Genomic DNA, 10100 nt, shown 5'->3' with positions numbered 1-10100 from the left:
CGAAGTTGGACGAAGTTTTCATATGGCTAATAAGATGTTCACTCTGAAAGAAACAAACTTAATTAAAAATTTGGAATACCTGTTTTTAAAAGAGGACACATTGGATTACAGAGGTAGACAAGGTTAGGTGCCTATAAAGATGGCATTCCTTAAAAGCTGGTGGGAACAGCATATATATTCTTTTTTAAGTTATCCATCTTTAGAGAGAAATTGCAACAGACACTTAGCTTTGTCTGAAGACACATTCCAATATTATTCCAAGCTGTTCAATGATTGACACTCATTCGCTCTGTCAGATGCTCCTGGTGAACTGGCACTCCTTGGGCAACTGGCTTCACTCAGGATTAGAACACTAATTTGGAAATACTCTTAGTCTTCACCTGTGGGAGTGATCAGAACTACAGAATAAAGATTTTTACACCTTGGTTTTCATTGTACAATTTCTAGCAATTTTGACTTGTTCAATAGGTGACTCACCATCAGCAAGCAAGCCTCACTTTTGCTACACAGCAGAGTAGAGCAGAATATAGAAGTTGACTGAGACTGGCTGAGACTGCCACCTTATTCTATAGACATGTTATTAACTGTTTAGAAAATGATTTTACCAGGGATTTAACATGTCTAATATACTTCTGCACTTGATCCAAAATAGAAAAGATAACATTACAATTATTAGGCATATATTTAGTACAGGATAAAAGTACAGCACTTAATATTAACTAATGTATTACTTAATGCATAAGGATTCAGAGTTGCAATTATTAGTTTTGAGTTTCAGGTTTGTAATACCTTACATGTTATCTCTCCATGAGAGCAGGCCATAATGCCAATTGTGTTTAAGTTTCACTTACAGTATCCTGGTATCATGGCTCCACTTAGCATGTTCTTCAACGCAGTGAGCAAGTCGCAGCATCCTTCATCTTAGAGAGATTTTCCAGTATTCCACTAGCCTGGTGCATAGTGCTCTCTGGCACTATGGAACAGTGCCAGTCTGGAGGCGATATCCATTGTACACTTGGCTGTACCGAGTCATTATTGGCTGCAGGAGCTTGAAACTGCAATATAGTTTCCATCGACTTCAGGAGCAGAACCAGAGACTGATATAGCACATATTTTAATTGAGGGGTCAGTGACCAGCCTAGCCAATAACTCACATGGAGAGGCCACCTGTAATGTATTCAAGGCCTGGTTTGAATGCACAAGAGTTTGACAATGTTAAAGTTTATTCCTTGTTTTTATATATATTTTAAACAACTTAACGCAATACATATATCAAATGACTATTTACTTACACAATTTTACTCTGAAGATAACAGTAGGTACTTTACTTTAGCAATAGAGGAAAAATATTATTTTTCATTGTTAGAATGAAAACAGAATATTTCCAATAGAATCAAGACAACTTTTTATTACCATTTACTTAAATGTGTATTTTGCAGTGGCCTTCAGACAGGTTTATTATCATGAAGTTATTTCTGCTACCAATACCAATCTAAGTTTTTTTAGTTAACAATGACTTCTACAACTAGAACTATTTAAACATTTTCAATTTGGAAGATGTTTTACAAACTCTTTATAATTGACTATAACCACATTGACTAGCCACCTCATGTTTAAATAAACTTACTAAATTACAATTACCAATGAAAGAAATTTACTCTTTATTTAAGAGAGCATATCTACAATATTTTTCCTTTAGCCTAATTTCACCAATGTGAACTTACAATTTTCATTACTGTAAAGATTTTGTACATATAATGTTAATTTAGTTTATAAATTAACTATGGGAGATTACACTCAAGTTAAATAAAATTGAAACCATAATAGTTTATGCAAGGAATGTTCTTTTTCCCTTACAGGAAGCTAAAAACTTCTTTTCTTTGTTTAAGTTATAAAAATTAATAATTTAAAAGCATACTGACTACCAGGTTTTAAAACACATGCATACTGACTACCAGGTTTTAAAACACATTACACAATTACTTAATATTTTTAAATCATAACCCAGGAAAATCTCTCCATAGTTTTTATGGACTTTTCTTTACTTACTGAAATTTGTTAATAGAGCCACTAATTACCTTTATTTCATTGGAAAGAGATCTTCTGGAAGAAATTAAGGCTCACCAGATTGTGGAGAAGAAAATAATTTATTCTCAATCTTGCAAGAAGGGGTGCAGAGCCAGATATGGCTGGTGCCACGAACAAAGAAAAATGACACAATTTATACCCCTAAACCTAGCATGCAAGCTCTTCCTGTTTTTCCATAGATTGGATACTTCAGAAGTTACAGCTTATCTGAGATTTAACTTTCCCACACAAAAGTTTGATTTAACTGCTTCTTCTATCACATTCCAACCATTTTAGTTTTTACCTGCTCCCCCCTTTGTCAAATAAGGAATAGAATTTAGTGCTGAAATGGCACCGACTTAGTTAGCTCCTTCTTGGGCATCCTTCCACTGCCCATAGGACTGGCCTAAACTGGTCTCCTCCACTGCTGTCCAACCCGGGAGTGGGAGACTGAGGCAGCAGGCCGCCGGGTTACATCAACATTTTTCTTATGTGAAAATTAACCTAATCTTTGTTTTTTTTTTCATTTTATGGCTGACAAAGGTTTAAACTGGGAAATTACCAGGCAAACTGATTCTTAATTCCCTAGCCTAGTAGATAGGTTTAATCTGCCACACTTAGTCTTGCCTTAAAAGCTCTTGCAAAGAGGAGGCCCTTTCCCAATTGTTTCCATAATCAGATTTCTATGACTTTTTCATCCTGCTTAGTTTAATTTGGGATTTAAGAATATTTATAAATAAAACTGCATATTTAATTTTTAACAATTTGAATAGACCTCTTTTAAGAATTTTTATTTGTTAATTTGATATTATCCCGATGTATGAAGACATACATTGAGCATTTTTTTAAAATGGGCAGACACAAAGAGTTAAACACAAACACAACTCATTGATATTACTTATAATTTGCATTATTTTATATACTGTTTAGCTTAATTAATTAGGGGTCCAGAAATACATATTACTTATATAACTGCATATTTAACTTCAACAATTTGAGCAAATAGGCAGATATAGTTTGAGACAAAAACATAACTTTAATTACTTTAAACTTCTAATCTTTACAAAACAAGTGTGACTGCAAACATTTCAAAGACTCATGAAACTCTTCTTAATTTGCACTATGACCATGCAGTTTACCACAAGAATTTTCTTTCTTACTTAATGGATTGTAATAACCAAAATGTTCTCAATGCCTTAGCACCATTTTGTTTTAGAACTTTATATTTTACTTTGAAATTAGCAGAATTTTGGATAAGCAACAAGATTAATTTTATATATATTTACTGAGGCTATTTGAAGCCTCAGGGAGACAGAGTGCTTTCTCTCATGAATTGCCACTCTTAGGAACACTGACAGTCAAGGCAGGAGACTTCTCCCCCTCCACCCCCCTTTTTGATTTTGGAGATAATAAAACTCCAGTGGCCATTTAACCTTATTCTATCAGGCAGCCATTTATTTAGTTTACACTTGAATTCATGAGAGAAAGGGTTACTAATACCAGGAGAGGAGACAGTGATGTCCCAGCTCTTCTCAATTATGAAATAACCGTAGGCAAAGGCAAAGGGTGAGGTTAGGCTTGAAGTAACCACAAACAAAGGAAAGGTTAGTGTAGAATTTACACTTAAATAATAGTTTCAGGCTAAATTCACCCAGCTATAATCTCAGTTATTGTCTTTTCACTGTTTTATAATATAAATGCATTTATAAATGATTTTAACTCTTAGTTACAGTTTTTATTAATTTTTTAAAAAACCTATTAATTTTATAACACTTTTAAATAACTTTCATTCAACTTATAACATATTAAATGAACTTAACCATTACTTTAATTTTTCCTTTAAAGTAAAAGAATAAATCTCTTGCAGTTAGTTTGAAATAAAAGGCTACCTTTCAGGATTTGATTTCTAGAACATAAAATGTTCTTTTAAAGGAGGTAAGACTCTTCTTCAAACACTGAGGAAATGATGAGGTTAAAGCACAAGAAGCTATTGATAAAAGATTTTCTTTGTATATTGATCTTACTCAATTTAATCATAAAAATTTTCCTTCCACAAACCTTCTACACTTTCAGTATTCATTCAGGTTCAGTCCCACACTCTACTCTTTCCAATAATCAATCATTTTATCTTAGGACAAAATCATCTTCTGTTTCCTTAACAATAAAAACACACTCCATATATCCCACATACTAAGTTACCAGGCAAACTTCTTACAACATGTAATTGCCATTAATACTAAACAAGTTTGTTAAAATAATGAACTTTTTTTTTCACTTTAAATACTTATTAGCATGTAATACCAGAAACAGTTTTTTGGAAGCAAGTTGGCAGGGGAGACTGGCTGCCGAATATGTTTGTTATAAAATTGCCTTTTATTATTATTATTATTAATTCAGTTTTTGTTAAATAATGACCTTCTGCAATTAGCTATTTAAATACCTTAATTTAAACAACGCTTTGTAAAACTTTTATAATTATTTATACCCTTAAGACAAATTTTACCTTCACAGAACACATTCTCTTACTTAAAATTACTACAATACCTTCTAAGAACCTGGGCTGAATGCAAAGGTATTTTGGCTTTGACACCCTAAGGAGGGAACTTTACCGCATTTATTCTGATTCTGCTTTTCACCCTCTTCACTTCCCCCCCTTCCAGGAAGTCGGGTGCACAACAAACAGGAATGCGGCTTATGAATAGAAGGGTGGACTCACTGGAAAGGGGCAAGCCGCTCCCCCCTTTCTAGCTTTCAGCCAAAATGGGCAGACAGAACCTACTCAAATTTGGCAACTCTCCCAGGGACCCAGCCACCCTGACTGGGACATCCCCAACAAACTTGGGTGCGTGGCGCGGACACAGATGGCCTCCAAGCCCCGGCAAAGGGCCAGACCAGAGACAAGACAGCAGAGCATGCACAAACATCTAGACTCCGCAAACATCCAGACTCCTCAGCTTTTGCCCCAGAATCATTTCACCCCCTTGCCAATGGCAAGGGAGGGCTCCAGCTCAGCTATAATTCTACTTTACATAAGGACACAACTCCAACACTAGCATTGAGCTGACACAGACAGAAGCACAAAGGTCACTAATTGGACTCACAAGTTTATATATTTATTTTCACCATGGCTGCCCCCACAGCCATCACAAACCTCAGAACACTTAACATTTGGTATAAAGCGAATTCATTCACAAATTAGCACCATAACAAAAGATTTCAGCTAGACTTTTCCACTGTTTAAACTTTACACCCAGACCAAGCTCCACCAGAAAAGCCGATCCATTTTCCTGTAACCAAGTTTTGTTTTCCTTAATCTAGACCAATTTCCAGGACATTAGGACTTGAACCTATAAATAGCCCTTCCTATTAAAATCGAGACTCCACTCCTTTAGTGGATATAAGACCAGTACCACATTCTAACATGCAGTTAGACAAACCCAAAACACCAGGGCTTTTCCCCGGTTTTCCTCCTTTTCCCAAGCCTAGAGAGAACGGCTTCCCCCCAGCCTTCTGGGGCTACTAGGGTTCTCTCGGGAGGTGATCAGCCTCCCCTTCCTAGCAATTAAAGCTAGGGCCTTCCAGACTGTGCTCACCCGGGGAGTCTTACCTTCTTCCATGTTCGGAGTTCTTTTTCGTTCCCAGAATCTTTCTCTTCAGACCTTCCATTGCCCTTGATTTTTGTCGGGAAGATTCTGGTGGAGCCCACATCTTTTCTGGATTAAATTTAATCCAGGGGCCCCCAGATTTGGGGTTCACCTGAGTCCTCCCAGCTTCCTCGGGGATTTGGAAGGGGCAGCAAAATGCTACCGTCTCTGGCCTTCATTTGTTGTCCCGGCGGAGTCGCCAAAAATGTTGTGGAATTTGAGAGAAGTTCAATTATTTGAGTATAGAGAGGCCAGGACTCAGGAATGATTTTGAGAAGGAAAAATGGTTTATTGATGGCCGGCCGGACTCGGGAGCTTTCTGTTTGAATCCGGAGCTCCGAACAAGATTTTCAAACATCTTTTATACAGAGAGGAAAGGCCAAATGGTCCCTTTGTTTCAGTTCTCAATAGGCTTCAATTAGCATATATCTTCCACATCTTAGGTAAGCTTTTAGCATAGACTCCAGACATTCTAGATAAGCTTTTAGCATATTTACTTTTTGCATTTCCCCTAAATACTTAAAGTTTATAGCCCTTGCATTGTTAAACATTTCCTTGGACTGGAGCCGCTGCCACTGTCCCTAAGGGCAGGACTGCAGCCTCTTACCGTTCCACACCCACAGCCTTCAGCTTACGTTATTTCTGAAGAGACAAAGAGCCTTCCACCCATAGCCCACATCAGTATTTGTCCCCATATTTCATTAAACTAAATTTTGATAAAAACCACCAAGAATCATCTCCCATTATCTCTAGTAATTGCAATTGTTTTGTACATTGATTAATGATTTGTTTCTTTATCAGGTATATAAATACAGCATTCAATTTTTAATGATAACATTTTAGTCAAAGCTTTGGTTATATACCCAGTGTCTCCAGTTATGTCTTTTTTTTTTTTAAAGAATTATTTATTTATTTCTCTCCCCTTCTCCCCCCTACCCCGGTTGTCTGTTCTCTGTGTCTATTTGCTGTGTCTTCTTTGTCTGCTTTTGTTGTTGTCAGCGGCACGGGAATCTGTGTTTCTCTTTTGTTGCGTCATCTTGTTGTGTCTGTTCTCCGTGTGTGCGGCACCATTCCTGGGCAGGCTGTACTTTCTTTCACGCTGGGCAGCTTTCCTTACAGGGCATACTCCTTGCACATGGGGCTCCCCTATGCGGGCGACACGCCTGCGTGGCAGGACACTCCTTGTGTGCATCAGCACTGCGCATGGGCCAGCTCCACATGGGTCAAGGAAGCCCAGGGTTTGAACCGTGGACTTCCCATATGGTAGACGGACACTCTAATCACTGGGCCAAGTCCGCTGCCCCTCCAGTTATGTCTTGTTAACAAGGAAGGCAGATGTTTATTGAACCTATGCAAATAATAATGTTTTCATGAAAATGAGGATATTTAATAAGAGTTTATGAATTTTGGAAGACCAGATAGGGAGAAAAAGATAAATGTTTTATGAGTTATAGCTAGCTTAAGGGAAAAGCAAAAGGGATGCCTTTTATCAGGAAAATAAAACATCAAAACATGAACAGTAAACCAAATGAAACTATCGTTATTTTTTATCAGTTCATTTAGTTGTAGGTAATTAACCCTTATTTCGCTTGATCTTGTGTTAGCAACCTCATGAACCCATTGGCTTCTTCATTAGAATTTTGGAGATCTTTACTTAGCCCACTGGCATGGCCTAAATTTATTTAAGCAATATCAGAAGCCTGTGCCCCAGAGTACCTGGCATAGCCCTTTCCATCAGTTTCCGAGACAATCCTTTTCCCTGAAGATAAAGCAGTCTGGCCCATAGCTGATCGTACGTGTTTTTAAGGAAGCATCAGAAGAAAAATTTTCTGTAAATGACAAAAGACTTAAAATCGCAGTGGTTAACTTGTAATTGTTTTACAAAAGTCAAAGATCTAATGAGCACTCATTACAAAATAATGTAATTGAGAAGGAAATGTGATCGTTTCTGTGGCATGTAATACATTTTTAAGAATAACTGAAATTATGACTAACAACATTACACTTTTGTCTAGGTAAATCAATACCAGGACATGCCATGGGCTGTAAGGACATTGACAAATTTCTTGAAACTATATAATTTCTGAGGTGTTTATATTAATAATATTTTTAAAAATTTCTTTGTCTTTTATTTTTTTTAATGTTACATTAAAAAAATATGAGGTCCCCATAAAAGCTCCCATCCCCCTCAACCCACTCCTCCCATAACAACAACCTCCTCCATTATCATGGGATATTCATTGCACTTGGTGAATACATCTCTGAGCACTGTTGCACCACATGGTCAATGGTCCACATTATAGTTTTCATTCTCCCCCAGTCCACCCAATGGACCATGGGAGGAAATACAATGTCCAGTAACTGTCCCTGCCGTACTACCCAGGACAACTCCAAGTCCTGAAAATGCCCCACATCACATTTCTTCTTCCCACTCCCCACCCTCAGCAGCTACCATGGCCACCTTTTCCATCTCAATGGTACATTTACTTCCATTACTAATCACATTAGTTCCAGAATAGATTATCAGTAAGTCCACTCTACTCCATACTCTATTCCTCCATTCTGTGGACCCTGGGATGGTTATGTCTGCTCCACCTCTGTATCAAGAGGGTGCTTAAATTCCACTTGGATGATGGATGCAATACTCTTATTTGCAGTTGTAGGCACTCTTGGCTCCCTGGTATATATTAATAATATTTTATTCAAACAAATTTAATCAACACTAGGTTAGAAAATTCCCCTTACTTTGACATTACAGTCCAACTCATAACATATTAAATATGCTAACTCGTTTTAGCACCTCTCTTTGCAAGGTGAAAAAACAAATCCTTTGTGATTTTTCAGTATATCTAAATACCTAAAAAAGATATTTCAAGTTTGATTTAAGGAAGCAAAATATTAAACACTGTCCGGATATTGATTACTGTGAAACAATACTTGGTTCTCTATTCAACCAAAGTACAAAGAAAGTTCGAAAAGTAAATATAGAAGATAACACAATAGTACAAAAAACCCAAAACCCAAAAACCTGTTTTTTCCTCAAAAGTGAGAAAATTTGTTTCTCTTAAACAATTAAGGATAAAACAGACTCTGCCTTTTACACTGATTAATTAAAAAACAACTCTATAACTTCTTAGTAAGAAATGAAATGTTGTCATTTTAACACAGAGAAATCAAATTCTAGTTTTGCATCATTATCTATTTGATATTAAGACTCCTAAAAATCTTATAGATAGATGTATTAAATCTTACCCAACTTTGACCACAAGAAATGAAATTCCTTTTCTGCAATCCTTACACAATTTTCTAAATCCATTCAGGTTTTCTCCTGCGTTTTCCTCTTTCTTACTCTGCAACAACCAGTCATTTTACTTTAGGACAAAACTACTCTCTTTTTCCTTACTAAAAACACATCTTGTACACCTTACATATTTAAGTTACTGTAGCAGTTTGATATAGTTATGACTTCCAGAAATAGATATTGGATTATGTTTGTAAACTGGGTCATACCTGGGCATGATTAGATTATGATTAGGGCTTTGATTGGGCCACATCAGTAGGGCATTGAGTCCCTACCCACTCACAGATAAAAGAAATGGTAGAAGACAGAGTTGAAGATTTTGATGTTGGAGTTGTTTTTTTTATGGTCAAAAAACGTATATATTTAGAATTAGCCAGGTGGACTCAGTTTAGATGATCCCAGTTTTTTTGGCAACATCCAAAGCATCATAATCAGGAGCCAGTCGAACATATGCCTTCTTCTATCCATCAGGGTGATCAGGGTGTTGACCTTGGCTATATGAATGTCATTGGGTTTCTTCACAGCTTGCTTGATTTGGTGCTTGTTGGCTTTGACATCCACAATGAACACACAAGTGTGTTGTTGTTTTCAATCTTCTTCATGGCTGACTCAGCGGTCAGGGGGAACTTGATGATGGCATAGTGGTCAAGCTTGTTTCTCCTGGGGTGCTTTTCTGAGGATATTTGGGCTGTCTCCTGAGATGCAGCATCTTAGGCCACTGGAAGGTGGGTGACATGAGGATCTTTTTTTTTTTTTTTTTTTTTTTGTGGCTGTGGATGCCTTTCAGTACTGTCTTGTTGGCATTCAAAGTTTTTGCTTTGGCTTTGGTTTTGGGAAGGGCAGGTGCTTCCTTCTTTGCTTTTGGCACCATCTTTATGAAAACCTGATGTTGGGGTTTTGCTTTGGAGTTTGATGCTGGAATCTTGAGCTGAAGCCTCGAGAGAAGCAAGATGTGGGATGAGAGGAACCCAGAAAGCTTGAACTCTGGCATATGTTGGCAGCCATCTTGCTCCAATACATGGAAATAGACTTTGGTGAGGGAAGTAACTTATGTTTTATGGCCTGGTAAATGTAAGCTCCTGCCCCAA

The 10100-nt window shown here is 37.1% G+C and overlaps 1 pseudogene; it reads right to left on the bottom strand.

Annotated features, from left to right (window-relative positions):
* Window positions 1–9400: 9400 nt before the first annotated feature.
* Window positions 9401–9883, bottom strand: LOC131278110 (large ribosomal subunit protein uL23-like; annotated as a pseudogene).
* Window positions 9884–10100: the final 217 nt, after the last annotated feature.

This window comes from Dasypus novemcinctus, chromosome 3 (assembly GCF_030445035.2).
Source record: "Dasypus novemcinctus isolate mDasNov1 chromosome 3, mDasNov1.1.hap2, whole genome shotgun sequence".
Classification (NCBI taxonomy): domain Eukaryota; kingdom Metazoa; phylum Chordata; class Mammalia; order Cingulata; family Dasypodidae; genus Dasypus; species Dasypus novemcinctus.
The sequence above is the reverse complement of the archived record's forward strand: the minus strand, read 5'-3'. Positions and strand labels throughout refer to the sequence as shown.